This window comes from Engystomops pustulosus, chromosome 3 (genome assembly GCF_040894005.1).
Source record: "Engystomops pustulosus chromosome 3, aEngPut4.maternal, whole genome shotgun sequence".
In the NCBI taxonomy this organism is placed as follows: domain Eukaryota; kingdom Metazoa; phylum Chordata; class Amphibia; order Anura; family Leptodactylidae; genus Engystomops; species Engystomops pustulosus.
This window is the reverse complement of record NC_092413.1, coordinates 33,607,439-33,625,090: the sequence shown is the minus strand read 5'-3', so window position 1 is coordinate 33,625,090 and position 17,652 is coordinate 33,607,439. Positions and strand designations below refer to the sequence as shown.

At 40.2% G+C, this 17,652-nt stretch overlaps 1 protein-coding gene and 1 long non-coding RNA gene across 4 annotated transcripts in view; both read left to right on the top strand.

Moving 5' to 3' along the window:
* MACROD2 (mono-ADP ribosylhydrolase 2) overlaps positions 1-17,652 on the top strand; it is a 1,393,268-nt gene that overhangs the window by 715,822 nt on the left and 659,794 nt on the right. The window lies entirely within an intron of this gene.
* Positions 1-17,652, top strand: part of LOC140120448 (uncharacterized) — a 132,147-nt gene that overhangs the window by 74,225 nt on the left and 40,270 nt on the right. The window contains exon 2 of the long non-coding RNA XR_011853797.1: positions 1,779-1,878. This is a non-coding gene — a long non-coding RNA (uncharacterized lncRNA). The remainder of the gene's footprint in view (positions 1-1,778; positions 1,879-17,652) is intronic.

The window sequence follows — 17,652 nt, the reverse complement described above, 5'->3', positions numbered from 1 at the left end:
AAGTAAATGAAAGCCAGCTTGACCACATGGGTGTTTCAGATATCTGGTAAGATTAATGTGTTTCCATTTATTTGGCACAATAACTTTTTTCTTGTGTAGTAGAACACAAATACCACAAAATGTTCAGAGTGTATTGTGTTTGGCAGCCGCGAGCACCATGAAATAAACTGCATAAGATTCCCGAGCCAAACTATAAAACTGCATCGGGACGACGGAGCCAAGCGACTTGCTTCACCCGGGTCAAGGAAGTATTATTTCACACAACCGCTTTCCTGTAATACAAAACCAATCAAGATCTTGCATGAAGCCTTCATTCTCCGGGCAAATTCGAAACAGGTTTTATTGTTATTGCACGGAAAATAATTTTTGCATAAATGTAATCTCTGTGAATGTAGATTGCAGATTTCTGGTATACGCCTGTTATACACAAGTGCAGGTATTTTAGATTGATATTACGAAGAAATGAATGGTAGTATTATTACCTAAAAGCAGCAATTTTATGCAGTCCCGATGAAGTAAATATTTCTGAGTGTCGGTTTATAAAGCTCTGTTACAATAAACTTTTCTTACTCCTTCTATAAATGTAAGAATAAATGCACAACTGTGCATCACCATTCCTCTAGTCCAAACGGTATTTCCCTAATGGGTCCAGTCCAAATTTTCCAGGCTGGTGTTGCCGACGGTGCAGAGGTTTGGGAGTTGTATGAAGAGGGCTCACAGGCTATCCCTCTACATACACAGGCGGGGTTTCCAGCATATTACAGAAAACACCCTCCGATAATACATGCAATTAATGCTAGCATCGATCGCAGTTACTGGACCTCCTCTTCTGACCTACAGTCTGTTTAACAGTATTCATCGGAACCGACCCCAAATTTCATTAGAAGGCTGGGTTGGTCTTAAACCCATGCCCTGCCCCCCAGTGCTGTAAACACCCGCAGTTGGTGCAGTGGCATTCAAAATCCGGTAGGTGCTTGTGTCAGCACTAAGCCACCAGAGGTGCAGGGCGCCACCATTATGGAAATGATTGTCGCTCCCTGATGAAGTCATTGGGAGCTATGACCCTCCAAAAATTTGCAGTGCACAGCACCAATGGCATGTTGGTACTGGTGAGTTAAATACTGGTGACTACTTTGCCCACAGCATTTAAACAGATAACACTTGAGATTGGTGCCAGCATCAGTACCCAAACAGGTTTTTAAAATTCTGGCTTGGCCTCACTCAGCAAAACGGGAATTTTAAACATCACTACTGTTTAACCATTATGAACTCTGCCTGCCCTGACCTAAGCTTGTCCACTGATCACATCACCTCTTGTCCTTTGGGTGCCATACGAAGCATTTTTTTCGACACATCGCATGGGTTTAAGGGTGAAAACCAGTGGACCACTTCAACAATGCCCTAAGGCTTAGCTCAAAGTTAGGGTTATTTACCCTCCTACATCACAAGTCACGTTAATGCATATAGACAGTTTACTGTATATTAAAGTTCTATTCATGAGTAGATGTTTGTTTGGTCATGAAGAGAGAGAATCCCAAATTTTGCCTTTCTACCTTCTTGCCTTTAGATATGCCTGTTCTTTCCCCTTAATTAGAGTGCTTGGACATATGTATTAAAAGTGAATCATGTGCATTTTTTGACAAACTTAGGCCACGCCTCTTTGTCATGCCAGTCACAGAAGTATCAAAAAAAAGTCTAAAATTCTTGTTAAATGTGGTGCAAAGGCTTTTAGAGAGTACAGAACCTATGAAACTTACACATCTCTCGTTTTCGCTTAGATATGGCCAACTTTCAATCTGAAGCAAGTTGTTAACCCGATTTAACAAACTAAAATGTATACAGCTAAAAATGGAAAAGTGATTAAGTTGAATGCTGAAAGTAAGTGAAATCCTGTCTCCCTCCAAATTGTTATTTCTCTCTTTATGTTGATAGAAACGGGGATTAATTCACCTACTGTGCACTGCCTAATTCAGACAGTATTCGCAATAATGATCTCTCTCCCATGGCGTCCTGCTAACATAGTGCCGTGGAATTTTCATAATCGTCTGTGTTATGTGTCAATATTCTGCCTTATCTAAATTATTTGAATGAAGAAAATTGTCAATTACCATTGCAACTCAGCTAGAAAAGAAACGGAGAACGCCATTCGTTAGGGAAAAAACCTTTATTTTTATTGCTGTGATTTCGGTGCTGAATACACGAGGTGTGAAGAACAAAGGCTTCAGAGAAAGTGAAATATCTGTATTTTCTCACATATTTCTAATAAGACCATTTAATATTTGTGATAAAGGATACAAAAAAAACAACTTGTTACTGTTCTCAGGGAGATAGTTCTCAGCGATAATATAGAAGGCAAATGACTAAATCCCCATGAATTCTGAAGATGAGTATAATCAGGCAATAGCTGCTATCTTTGATAACTCAGCTTGACTTTAGAGATGGCACCAATTAGAAGATTCGCTCTTCCGTAGCTCTTACGAATTTTTTTTGTAAGATTAATTTTAGTCCAAACCAAAGTTGCCTTAATTGTCCTGGAAATTGGTATATAAACCCCTCTAGGCCTCTTAAACTCATAATAAAATCTATCTTGTTTCATTAATTTGGTGAAAACTGGCAATAACGGAAACCATCAAACGTCCATTGAACCATTGAACTTTTTAATGGATCTATAAGACATCTGTATAAGATTCGTCCAAAGCAAATCTGAAAATATTCAGATTTGATTTGGTGCCGGAAAATTGCCAGATTCATACCGAATCGACAAATAGATTACATCTAGTGCCAATGGAGGAAGTCACAACAATCTCGTAGGCCTTCATCGTGTGGGTTTATCAGCTGTATTGATTCTCCTAGCCCACAAGCCGGGCATTAGATGTCTATGTAGTGCAGGTGCTACCTTCTTAGACTGGTTAACATCAAAGAGGCTTTTCTACAACCCTGGAAATCCCCTGGGAGCCAGTGAAGGGGTGACCAAAAAATGGTTCTTGCCCTGTTCTAGCTCCATGTTCCAGAGTTGTGTTGGCTCATGTTTTTCCTGCGAAAGTCCTTTGCGATTAACAATTAAGGAGGTGATTTTCCGAATACCACCGAGGTCATTGATTTGGTTGAAGCAATTTCTGTGAATTCTAGTCCCACCAGCAGTAACGAGCAACAAGAGACCATCACAACACTACAACTAGGAGCTGGAACATTGTAAGTACACTCTTGTCGAAGCCTCCGGGGATTCTACCAGAATTCTAGGAAATCTTTATAAGTCCGGCTGCACATAAGAATTCTAAAAGTTGTTTTTAGAAGAAAGGAGGCCATGGATAACAAATATAAGACCATTTCCACAGTCACAGTGCCTGGATCTATGAGTAAGTGTTTCGATGGTTTATCATGATGGATTTTGATGCCAAATAGTAGATGGTCGGCATTTTTCATTTAGGAGTCCTATTCCCATTATAGATCATTTGAGGGGGTCATGCCACCCATATCCTGTGCCATTTATGACCTGGAAATGATACACTGGACATAGCTGGTAGAAAAAGCTTTGTCCACTGCATAGCAGTAACGTCGGTGCACTACAGCTGAGTGCTCAAAGCATTTATCTGTCTGGAAAACTGCATCATCTTGTGCCTCAAAGCGAAACGTTTCCACCATATTGTATTAATAGCCGTTGCGATCTGTTTTCCTTGTGCAGGACCTAGGGTTAAAGTTAGTAATTTCCCTTGTTCCTGGGTAGCAATTCTATAAAGAGCATTCACTCAAGAAAGACCCTCTATTCCATTTGATTGTGTATTCTCCTTCCCTCCGACGCCTGCAGCGATTCTTCCTGTTGTCTCCTACCGTAACCTCTCCCAAGAAATGCTGTTCTGTCTTCTTTGCAGAGGTTCACTCCTGCCATTAATTTTAATGACTCCTTTAAAAGTAATGACAGTGTGCCCTCTCTGCGCCTTCTAGATTCCTGCCATCCGTTCACGTTATTTAGAATCCAGTTTGTTATCAATTCAGTGACCTCGGAGAAGAACCCGCTTTTGGGAATTGCCGAAAAGATCACAATTTTTACGTTGGTTTAAATGTGAAAAAAAAGTGGAAAACAATAAAATTTCGGTTTTCTTTGGGTTAAGCCCCATAAAACCACTTACTCCTAGTCTGAATAACAAACTGTTAGCTTTAGCACCTCAGAGACGAATTTGGGAGAATCAGACACATGCCAAGCACTTTTCATTTAAGTGCAATACTGCGGCCTGGGTTTGCTGCAAAATATCTCATAAATTTACGGCTCCTATTATCCGAGTTCTGCCGTTTGATAGCAATGCAATAGGTTGGATACAGAGTTCTGTATTATTTGCTCCACTTGAGCTGTTTGGAATATTACTTTGAGAATTGGAAAGGCTCTGGGGTGCTAAAACTGATTATGAGATTTTTTTTTTTCTTACAAGACAAGATGAGCACGTCAATTTGAAACATAAGGCAGCGATGTGAACTGACTGCAGACAGGTTTCAATCACAGATTCATGTTATGTCTCACCTGTTTTTCTTCATCTGCATTGCAAAGAAAATTGCTGGAATCATTTATCAATGTAAGGTCATTTTGGAGAGGTTCTCTTATTCCCCCGCAGGCGACAATGCTTTTCTGAAACTTAAAGGAAATCTACCATCAAAATCCATCATGATGAACCAGGGACACTTACTCATAGATCCAGGCACCGTGACTTTGGTAATCTCCTTATATTTGTCATCCATGGCCTCCTGTCTTGTAAAATCAACTTTTAAAATTTTCTAATGAGCCTGAAGTGCTATCAGGGGTATTACCAGAGCTCCTACATGCTGTTACTCTGTGCGAGGTGCACTCACCCTCCCACTGTATGAGATTCCATTAGGCAGAGGGAGAGGGGGAGGCGGAGACAGTTTAACAGCCTGTTAAGCTACAGAATGAAGAAGTAAAACCCCAGATCCCTTCTGACTCATTAGTATAATTTTAAAAGTTGATTTTAGAAGGAAGGAGGTTATGGATAACAAATCTAATAAGTCACAGTCACAGTTCCAGGATCTGTGAGTAAGTGTCCTTGGTTTCTCATGATGGATTGTGAAGGTAATTTCCTTTAAAAGTACCCTGCCACCAGATTTTACATCCATAAAATACCAATCCCCACAGGAAGGGTGTGAAATACACTTTCTAGAATTCCCTTTCTAGTGAAAAAAAATAAACACTGCCAAAGCCAAATGCAAATAAGCTGAGAAGAGTCATTTATTACCTGAGAAGAGTCACTTTTAGATGCTAATTGGCAGGCATCACTTCAAGTATCTACATATTGGGCTCTGTAGTACCCATAACTGGAGATGAGCAGGATTTCTTTTTAAGTTCAGGTCTGGGGTTTTGGTGTGTCCTGCGCAATTGGACATTTTGCCGGATTAGTGGCCGTTTAGTCAATCCCGTAAATTTATGCCCCTGACTACTAGTGATGGCTGTATTTGGCTTATCTCTACCCATAACTATGCAGACATCCTTTTTTTGCCGCCGGGCTGCAAAAACAGGCCTGGAAACCTCAAAATCTGGCATGAATAGGTCATTTGGGGCACGGGTAGTCGGCTTGCTCATATGAAGATGTGAGGAGGTGTGGCTACAACACGTCCCCAATATACAGGAGTGTGCAAGAGACCTAAAGAACAGAATCGTCAAGTTCTGTGTAGAGCTGCATAATCTGTGAGCAGTACATAAATTATTATTATTAATCTTCTCTTTCAAACCACAGCTCATACCGCTATGTCTTATACTGCCTGTAACACTTACAGAACCACATTGTTAATTTAGTCCAAGAGGTGATGCTCCCTCTCCAGTCTCTAAAAGTGACTCGCCTCAGGCAAAAAGTGACTAGAAAGGATATTTCATACCCTACCCGAGAGAGCTGTTAGTTTAGTGGTGTAAAAGCTGGTGACAGGTTCTGAAGTGAGACTGTTGCTCAATATACAACAATACATATGTATATATATATATTCCAAGAAAGACATGCCTGACACTTTACTTTTAAGGCTTTCGATGATATATGACCCTATTTTTAAATATAATGGTTTAAACTTTCTTTTTGCCTCTTATGTGAAAAAGTTACCAGGTTTTCAACCATCACAAATGGTATTACAGCATCATTTTGCCAATATACAGGTTAATATTGATCATTTTCCTCCCTTTTCATACTTTGTTAAGGGGACTTGTACTAGCATTTGCCACCTGCTCCTACTTTGTAGAACCCATGGCTGGGTGATAGGTTGTAAGAAGTGCAGGGGGTGGGGGGTGAGAAAACCTCACACCATTTATTTGGACCATATGCACTATGTGTTGTTTCTTTTACATTGAACACAAAGGGGTTGTTTTAGCACCCACTTCAGCTGTCAGCGGCAGGAGTCTTTGTGAATTTACATATTTTATTTCTGTACCTTCTTGTTAATTATTACTGCTGGCTGGATGCATTTTCCATGTCGGCGCTTTGTCAGTTTTGCTTTTCCGTGGCAGAAGATCCTCAGGGCTGATTTGCTTTATAATGTATAGTAGATGTTAGTGGTCTATTCAATATGTTTCTTTAGTTTATAGTAGAAAAAGTTCAGGAGGTTTGTACAGGAGGTTTTGATTTTTGTAAATATATGAAAATATAATAAAACCTATATAAATGTAGTATCCCCATGATTCTACCGACCCAAAGAATATAGGAGATATGTCATTTGGGGCGCACAGTGAAACCTGTAAAAACCAAGCCAACAAGAAAATGGAGCAAAGGATGTGGGTTTTTTTTAATACCGTCACTATGAAGTGCAATTTGTTACACAGAAAACAAGCCCTCCTAAAGCTAATAAAATAAAATAAAAAAGTTACAGATTTTTTGAAGGCCCTGAAATAATTGCAAATGCTAGCTTATTGCTAGCACTTGAGATTATTTTGCTCTCTCTGCCACCTTCATGCCAGTGGGGCGTGAGGGGGCGTGGCCAAGCGGAGGGCACGGCCGTCCGGGAATGGGCCGATGCGGGGCGTTACTGTCCCCGCTCCGGTGCACTCGCTGCTGCCAGCAACTTTTCATATGTCCTGCCTAGCCTAGAATAAACTCTACGCTGACGGCTGCCCCACTACATCAAGAAGCCAAAGCCTCTTCATATATGCCGCTGCAAAAATGCAGCGGTGCGGCTATCATGCACTGGCGCACAAGCCCCGTATAAATATGTCACATATTCTCTATATTTCCCTAGGTCCCACACTCCTTTTGCATCGGGGGTGGGAGAAACAATGCATTTTGTTAATTAGGAAAAATATTCCACTCTATTTTGGAGATCATTGTGGACTTTTTGACATTTGCCTAAAACTTTAGCACAGTACTGTAGATATACATGGGCACTGACCAGGTTTACCTGGGGGTGTATCTCAGCAGGATGATAATTATACTAACACATTGGGTCCACGAATCGCATTTCCGTCGGGCTGTTCATGGTTTTCGGGATTTGCGCCGCTGGAACAGGTATTTAGAAGGGGATTGTGTCGCACGCAATTGGATTTTGGCGCAGAGGCGCCGGTTTTCATACAACAGAAATCAAGGACGTGGCCGTCGGACAACCCGACTGATTCGGATTGAGCACGGGATTTAATATTAAAATTGTGTCGCAAGCAATGTACTTACATACATTGGGAAGAAGATGGTGAACTCTGGCGGACCTCAGCGGGAAAGTGACACATGCAGGATATCGGGCGCACAATGCATTTTCGGAAACTCCTCCACAGGTAAGTAAATGTGCCCCAATGTTTTAGAAGCTTTAGTCATTTTTTGTTTACGTTGCAGTTTATTGAAGAACATCTCCCATATTACTCTCAAATGTGAGCTTCCAAACTTTTCTTGTTTTCAGAACATTAAATGACACGAGACCAAATATATTCAACCTGCGCACTCTGAGCAGTGACTGTTTCTGAAAATGAGACGGCAGGAAACCGGTCCCTCTTCACTAAAACTAATCTACTTTAGCATTTAGAATTGAAAGGAACTTTCGTGAGTTGTGACTACTGGAGAGAAGCGATACAATTTAGCAAACTGATGAACAGCATACTCACTAATCAAAACTGCCTGGAAAATAAAAAATCACTCCTGTCTTTGGGAAGAAAAAAAAATTGGAGAAATAATAAGAGGCGAATGGGAAGAGAAAAAAAAAGCCTTGATGCCCTAGATATTCTAGGTTTAATTTAAAAGCTTCAAAGGAATATGACATGTTATACTTTAGCAGAATTGTTTAATTAAAATAAGATTGGTGATAGGCCCAGGTTACAAAAAGCATAATCACTTTTAGGGCTGCGATGGCGTTCAATACTTTACAGGCTCTTCACGCTGCCAGTGGATTAAATACATTTGGCTGTAGAAGCACAAGATTAATTAATAATGTTCTATTATACTGCGATACAAAACATTGAAAATTGTATCGATTTTGGAGAAGGTTTTGCTTCCCATCTGCTTCTGACTTGTACAATATTTTACTTTTAATATTTACACCAGATGTTACTTTAGTTTACACCTTCAATATCTATTTTCCCTACTATAAACATACTGGATTGACATCTATGCAAATGTTTCTAATATATAGTGTGTGTGTGTATGTATATATATATATATATATATATATATATATATATATATACCGTATATACTCGAGTATAAGCCGACTCGAGTATAAGCCGAAACCCCTAATTTCAACACAAAAAACTGGGAAAACCTATTGACTCAAGTATAAGCCGAGGGTGGGCAATGCATTGGTTACAGCCTCCCAGTATATAGTCTGCCAGCCCCTGTAGCATACAGCCTGCCCAACCCCTGTAGCATACAGCCTGCCCAACCCCTGTAGCATACAGCCTGCCCAGCCCCTGTAGCATACAGCCTGCCCAGCCCCTGTAGCATACAGCCTGCCCAGCCCCTGTAGCATACAGCCTGCCCAGCCCCTGTAGCATACAGCCTGCCCAGCCCCTGTAGCATACAGCCTGCCCAGCCCCTGTAGCATACAGCCTGCCCAGCCCCTGTAGTAGGAAAAAAAATAACACTGTACTCATCTTTCCGACGTCCCCCATAGATCCTCTTCTGTCTCAGACAGAAGAGGACCTATGATGTCAGATGATGTCAGAAAGGTGAGTTTTGATTTTATTTTTTTAGTTGACTCGAGTATAAGCCGAGTTAGGGTTTTTGAGCTTAAATTTTGTGTTGAAAAACTAGGCTTATACTCGAGTATATAAGGTATATATATATCTATCCTAGGTTACCAACGGACCTCTGTATTTTGGAATTTACTGTACTTTAGCCTTAGACTACAATAAAGAGCTATAATAGTTATTAAACGTGCCTGCAATAAAGCTTTATTGTTAATCCTGGTTTTTATGACAATCCAACATTTTTAAAATCCAGTTGTTACAAAGACCAAAAAAAAATTATCTGGAGTTACAATGATAAAATATACAGTTTTGACTTACATTCAAATTCTGTTTAAGAACAAACCTACGGAACCTATCTTGTACTTAACCCGGGGACAGCCTGTATATGTGTGTGTAAATATATATATATATATATATATATATATATATATATATATATATATATATATATATATATCATGTTTTTGGGACTATAAGACGCATTTTCTAGCAAGAAAAACTTTTGCTAAAAAGTGCCTGCGTCTTATAGACCGAAGGTCAGAGCTATGTGTTTAATTGTATGGATGATGCAGGGCTGTGTGTGTAACTGTATGGATGGTGCAGGGCTGTGTGTGTGTAACTGTATGGATGATGCAGAGCCGTGTGTGTGTAACTGTATGGATGATGCAGGGCTGTGTGTGTAACTGTATGGATGATGCAGTGCTGTGTGTGTAACTGTATGGATGATGCAAAGCTGTGTGTGTAACTGTATGGATGATGCAGAGCTGTGTGTGTAACTGTATGGATGATGCAAAGCTGTGTGTGTAACTGTATGGATGATGCAGAGCTGTGTGTGTAACTGTATGGATGATGCAATACTGTGTGTGTGTAACTGTATGGATGATGCAGAGCTGTGTGTGTGTAACTGTATGGATGATGCAGAGCTGTGTGTGTGTAACTGTATGGATGATGCAGAGCTGTTTGTGTAACTGTATGATGATGCAGAGCTGTGTGTGTGTAACTGTATGGATGATGCAGTGCTGTGTGTGTAACTGTATGGATGATGCAGAGCTGTGTGTGTAACTGTATGGATGATGCAGAGCTGTGTGTGTAACTGTATGGATGGAGCTGCTCTTTGTGTGTTGTTCTTTAGTGCGACCAACAGGGATGCTTTAATTGGTGTAAAATATATTTTTTCCTTTTTGGAAGCCTAAATCTGGGGTGTGTCCTATAGTAAGAAGCATCTTATAGCCTGAAAAATACAATATATATGTGTGTGTGTATGTATATTTATATATATATGTATACTATACATTAGAAACATGCAAAGAAGGCAAATTCAGTATGTTTATTGTAGGGAAAACAGATATTTAAAATAGCTATGAATAAATATTTTGTGGTGACATGCACTTTTGTTATAACAGATATTAATTGTGATTAATAAGTGTTAATATGGATCACACTTTCTATCTATTTTGGTGCTAGTGTTGCTTTAAGAATCATATTTCAGCCTACACAGTACCTGCTCAGCACAATGTCTTGTCAAATTATATTAACATTTCAGAAAATTCATTTGTTTTTTTTTTCCTTTCAATTTTTTTTTTTTCACAACAACAAGACTAAATGGGCTGAAGATGAAATCTGCATTGCCAGCAAGGCTCCTAATAGTGCGAGAGTACTGAGATAATTACAAAGTATGAGGAAAATAGTAATAAAATCCGCTGAGTCGGTGAAAATACAGTAATTGTCTTCAGTGAACAATTCCTGATTATGTTATGGAGAAATTTAGAGTATTTCATCATATATTGAACATTGACACATAGGGGTCTCATACATGTAGAGCTTGGATTATGGGTCTTCTCTGTGTTTACCAGCAGGTAATATACCGGGATGCCTTATTGTATCCTGATTTCTCCTTAAGTCTTACAATGTCATAACATTTGAGATGCACAGAAGCGGAAAAATGACAACATACTGTAGCAACATCTGGAATGCGGAATATTATAGGTATAGGAAATGTGATGTAAATCAGTTCTATAGCTCCATACACGGCACTGAATGAAGTAATTAGACGTTTCTCATGAAAACAGGTGGGCCGCCGATTCCTCTCTTATGTTCTGGTTTGGATATTTTTTTTTAAGCTTCTGTTCATCTCATATGTTGTTTATATTCTGTAATCACAGGATGGGATGTTTGCAGATGTCTTGATTATGTATATTTGGAATTACTAGATTGCTAGAAACAACATGTTTCGGGCAAGTTTTGGGCCCATCATCAGGTCTGGGCTGTGTTATTTACACCAGGCCTATATATATATATATATATATATATATATATATATATACAATATGTAGCCATATAATCCTTATTGGTCATATATATATATATATATATATATATATAAAATATATTATGATTTAACGGACATCTACAATTAGAATGAAGGACTGCATGCAAATGAACACGAGGGGCTCCAGGCTCCGTTAACACCTGTGGACCCTGGAGCCCCTCAAGCTTATTTGCATACAGTTCTTTATCCTGGTGGTAGATGTTCTTTAACTTTTGGGGCAATTAGGAGGTAGTAGACAACATTAAGTATTCAAAAAAAAATTGTACTTTTAGTCATTTCTCCTTACCAGCTGTAGCTGTAGACCGCTGGTCATGCGGTGTTGCCTAGCACCTCGAATAACCTTGCTCCCTCACCTGTTTGATCTGTTGAATAGCAGCAGATTTCTGTTGACACCGATCAGGACCTTGATGTTTCCTTCACTTCTGCTGCTCATTTTATTAGATTTTTAATAAAAAAAAAACAATTCCACTTACGGAGATGATAGCCTGCCATGGCAATCCGTGCTCTCTATCCTCTGTATTACTGTAAGGTTTATACTCATAGGTTTATGCTAAACCAATATCTCCATTGTTGCAGGTTTTCTTTTGTCTGGTGAGCGTAGAGAAAAGAAATAACATGAGATGGGAATATCTTTTTTTTTTTTTCGTATTCTTCCACTGTCCTGACAGCAACTTGTTTCATTATTATGGATTTGAGCCGGTTTGCCTCACATCTCACTGAAAGGGCTTCTTCTATGTCATTGTATTCTGGAGTCTCTTGAGACAAATCATCTGTTTCAAAGCGTTCCTCTTATCTATCTCCACTTGTCTGTCTTCCAGAACGCACCTTTCTTATAAGCCTGCTTTTGAGGTTGCCGAGCCCCCCCCCCACTCCTTCCTTTTGCAAGCCATAACTAGTTTCTATACTGAGGCGGTGAGTCACTTAAAGGGACGTATCATCATACTCATTTTAGCAGTCAATCTGAGTCAGGAGGCACGTAAATTCCGAGATGATCGGCTTCCCTGCTTTCACCAAGCAATTCTTTTTTTCATTAAACACTTAATGTCTTACTTTGCAAGAGTCTGCAGATTAACATAGCCTTCAATCTTCTAAGAGTTGTTAACATACTTCATTATTATTGAAAATGCAGCTCGCCTCGCTGTATATAAATTAGTTTCTTGAAGCTTTTAGGAATACGGTTGATGTAAAGATATGGGTATGTGTGGTGTGTGGGGGAAGGTTTTTAACTCAATATTGACTGTATTTCTGTAAATGTAGTCCAGTCAGCAATCAGCATGTTATAGAGCAGGGGGAGCTGAGCAGATTCTTTGTAGTGTTTTTTCTACAGGCAGCATGTTCTAGAGCAGGAAGAGCTGAGCATCTTGTACATGGATCCAATCTGCAGGCAGCATGTTATAGAGCAGGAAGAGCTGAACATCGTGTACATGGGTCCAATCTGCAGGCAGCATGTTATAGAGCAGGGGGAGCTGAGCATCTTGTACATGGGTCCAATCTGCAGGCAGCATGTTATAGAGCAGGAAGAGCTGAGCTGCTTATACACATGGTCCAATCTGCAGGCAACATGTTCTAGAGTAGGAGGAACTGAGCAGATTCTTCGTAGTGTTATTTCCACAGGTAGCATGTTATTGAGGAGGAAGAGCTGAGCAGCTTGTATATAAGGTGCAATCTGCAGGCAGCATGTTATAGAGCAGGTGGAGCTGGGCATTGTACATAGTGTCCTACCTTAAGGCAGTATGTTATACAACAGGTTGAGCGGAGCAGATTGTACAATTTGGCCCACCTGCAGACAACATTATGTAGAACAGGGTGTGTAATTGTACACAGTGTTTTACCTGCAGGCAGCTGGTTATAGAGCAGAAAGAGCAGAGCCAATTGTACATAGTGTCATATCTGCAGACAGCATGTTATAGAGCAGCAGACACAGAATAAATTGCACAAAGCACAAATTAGGATTACTCCTAATGTCATGTCTGCATTAAGAATGTTACAGGGTAGAAGTTTCTGAGTAGATTGTACATAGATTCCAATCTGCTTTCTGCTATACAGCAGGAGGAGATGAGGTGATTGTACATAGGGACCTATAACCAGGTAGAATGTTATAGAGCAGGAGGAGCTGAGAAGATTTTACATAGTGTCCTATCTGCAGGCAGCATGTTATAGAGCAGAAGGAGCTGAGAAGATTTTACATAGTGTCCTATCTGCAGGCAGCATGTTATAGAGCAGGAGGAGCTTAGTAGATTGTACATAGTGTCCTATCTGCAGGCAGCATGTTATAGAACAGGAGGAGCTGAGTAGATTGTACATAGTGTCCTATCAGCAGGCAGCATGTTATAGAACAGGAGGAGCTGAGTAGATTGTACATAGTGTCCTATCAGCAGGCAGCATGTTATAGAACAGGAGGAGCTGAGTAGATTGTACATAGTGTCCTATCAGCAGGCAGCATGTTATAGCGCAGGAGGAGATGAGCAGATTGTCTAAACTTGCCTTTCTGCAGACAGCATATTATAGAACAGGAGGAGCTGAGAAGATTTGACAAAGGGGGGGCGGGGGGGATTCATTAATGTTGGCGTTTAGTACACAGTTTTAAAATGTCTTCCATATGAGGCCCTTGCCTCTCAGTGAATATGTACTGGCAGAGTCTTTTGCTGTTGTCTTTGCTGTTGTCTCTGCTGGTTTCCCGCGAAGACTATAGTAAATGTGGCGGGCCTGGCGTCCACCCCGCTCCCCATAATAACTTTCCCCCATAGTGTGTCATATGAAGGCAGCATGTTATAGATCAGGAGAAGCAAACATACTGACAAAATTTTGGCACAATCAGATTCGCAATCTAATTATAAAGCTATCGACGCAGCATACGGTATTCTCTTTAGAGTCTCCTGTGACTCATAATGAGTGCACTTCAGCTTTATGTTCAACATGATGGACAAGTCATCATTACCTGTACATCGTAGGTTATTTTCTTGGGTTGTGGTGTAAAAGTAATCGGCAGTCAATTTCGGAGACATATCTATGACATACATGACCGCCTTCCCATTGGAAAAACCTGCCCTTGGTCCGATATGACGGCTTTCAGGATGACAAAAGATATACCCCCAGGGTGTCCTGGGACTTTTGACTCATCATGTACCGTGTATGTAGGTAACAGGTTTATACGAGGGGCCATTTTGATGAACCCGATTTACTTTAAGCCCTAGGTGACTGATAGCCTAGCAATGATTTTGTATTTGTGTATATTATTACTAGTTGCTATACAAACGCAGCGTAATGTTCTTCTTTTCGTCTGGTTTACGGCACATTATGTTTACGTGCCGTCTGTCTGGGGCACTCTCTCTTACAAGCAAACCTTTGTGAACTAGAGAGTGATTTCAGGAACATGAAATGCAGCAGATCCCCCGGAGAATCTGATTCAGATTAGAACCTTCACCAATCATTTTTTACTATTAAAATTATATTTCTATGACTTTTTTTTTCTGTAGTACACATGCAGAGATTATCAGTACAGCCATTGATTTTGCACTGAATGAAAGAATTACAGCACTCCTTCGCCGGGTTATGTTCCATATACATGAAAAATGATGCGTCTGCTTGGACATGCTGTGGTTTTGGAAAGAGCCTGAAAATGAGTCTGCCCTGAAAATCACTCCCATAGGAGAGTCCCGTAAGCAGAGTTTCTGCTATAACCTCATCCAGGGGTTGGGAAAGCTGTTCGGAAAAATCTGTAGTCACCTTTTTCTCGGTACACATATACCATCAACCTTCACAATAAGGCTCGGCCGCATTAATTATGCAGAACATAAAAGTATTGTACAATATAATCTGATGGTTTCCTGCAGCACAAAATGGCATCGCTCCTTATCTGATTGAGCTGTGATGATAAGTATGACAGCTGCCCTTTTACATCTTTAATATCTCATGGCTGAACCTAATCATCTTTAGTTTAAAGACATGGAATCAGAAATCTCATCTGTGTGCCAGGAACGGCAGCCAAGATCTTCGAAAAACCAACCTGTCAGGAAGATTTACTAACAAGTCAGTTGCCATGGTATCATTTTAAGGTGGGTTTCATACTGACTTTATGGTATGGCCCGTGCCAAGTGTGAGGACTGCCACTTAAAGGGGTTCATCAGGATATATATATATTGATAATCTATACAAATGTGTTATTTAAAAGGATTGTCTGAAGGTTGAAAAACATGGCTAAATTTTTCCGACGAAGGTAACACACCTGACCATAGTTTGTGTTGGTATTGTAGATGAACTGCATAGAGAAAACTGAGAGTTTCATCACAATAGCAAATTTTAGCTATGGTCAGGAAAGAAGCGGTTTTTGGAAGAAAACACCCATTCTTCTAACCACCCCATAAAGTTATTTTCCAGGAATTCTGAAAATAAAACCTTGTGGGTTCCAGAGTACTTGCCTTGATTTGGCTTTCTGTTCCTCTGTTGGCTGCACTTCAGTCCTTGAATGGCCTCCCCAGACTACTGGACATCGCATCTTCAGACCAGATGACATAACTGTTTTTCCTTGATCAGAGGAGTCCATTCATTGACTGACTGAAGTGGATCCTGGGACCCCTAAAACTTCTGGAAACCCCTCTAATATCACTGGTGTTCTGCCAATTGGTACACCTATGATCAATACATGAACAGGTAGCGCTGATGTCACATCCTTCACATGACCTTGTTTCATCTCATCCAATTCCCTGTATACTGTTTTGTACTGTAGGAAAATACTACCTGTTGGTGTATCTTTAAAAAGTTGATCAGTAGGGGAGTCAAGAGATGGAACACCCCCCCCCCCAACAGATGAGAAATAGCTGAATTATTGTCCTTGCAGCTCAGTCACATTCAAGCTAATAAGACTAGGGCCACTTGCACACTTGTGCTCGCCCGGGCAAATGGTTGGGAGAGGAAGGAGTGAGCCCCTCCCCTCTCCATACTAAGCCAATGACTGCCACCATAAAAACGGTGAAATATAGGACATGTCCCATGTTTTGCATGATGGCCTCCCGATCCTGTGTGCTCAACGCACTGTGAGCAGGTGCCATAAACCTCTGTGGAGGCCATGATATGACTGCAAAGTGTGCGGCCGCATCACACATCCCCATACAGTCGCAAGCATGAGGCCTGTGCTAAAATACCACTGCTATGCTTGGTATTCAGTGGTAAGACCACTGGGACTTATTCTAATGCCAGCATCTGTTCAGACAATTGATTGGTGCCAGGTGATGGATCCCCTATAATCTGCAATTAGTGATTTTTCCTAGGATTGGGTCATCAATTTCTGTGTCCTGAATAAACTTTTTAAAATATATTGTCACATGCAAGTTGGGGATCACAGAATGTTCCCGTTAACTAAAAGATTAGATGCAAAACCTGACCCAACCTGTGAACAGCAGTGGTGCTAATAAAACAAGACCAAACTTCTTTCTTCATACTGAGGAACCACACTCACTAAGGTTTCTCTTAATTTTTCTTCATTGTATTTATTTCATTTATGTTTATTTTGATTTACATATTGTATAATCTTTGTTTTTTGTTTTTTTTAATGTCTTCTTTTCCAAAAACTCAAAACTACTTTTCAGTAGTAATCTACCAGCCAGCAGAATTTAATGTAATTTATCCAACCTCATATTGGCTGGTCAACAACAAAGTTCATCTGGACATCATGCAGAGCAATAATGAGGATACCTAGAGCTTCCTGACGCCCCCAATTAATCACCATAGTGCCAATTAAGAAGGCTATTAAAATTTCTACCTGTTTCCATCCACTCTCCGAGCACATTTGCATCTGTCGGTGTGTACTGAATTAGTCATTGCTGTTTTGAATATATTTTAATACACAAAGAAGCTTTTCAAGGAAATTGCTCGGTCTTTGAGTGATTTGCGAACGGCACATACAAGATGGAAGATGTTAATTTAAATGTGTAGATAATTTTATGGTGCTTTTACTATTTTATGGTGACAACTAAATAACAGAATTTTATTATAACCTCATCATGCTGATTGTAGAAGGTATGGGCGTCTTATGTGGCTCCCTCTCCCGAAACATAGGATCTGTCATATTGATGTTTACATGCCCAGTCTATTTTTATAGGATATGCTTTCACCGGAGGTCACTTATTCCCCACTACCCATTCAGTATACATATATGCTCATCTGTAAGCTCTACAAT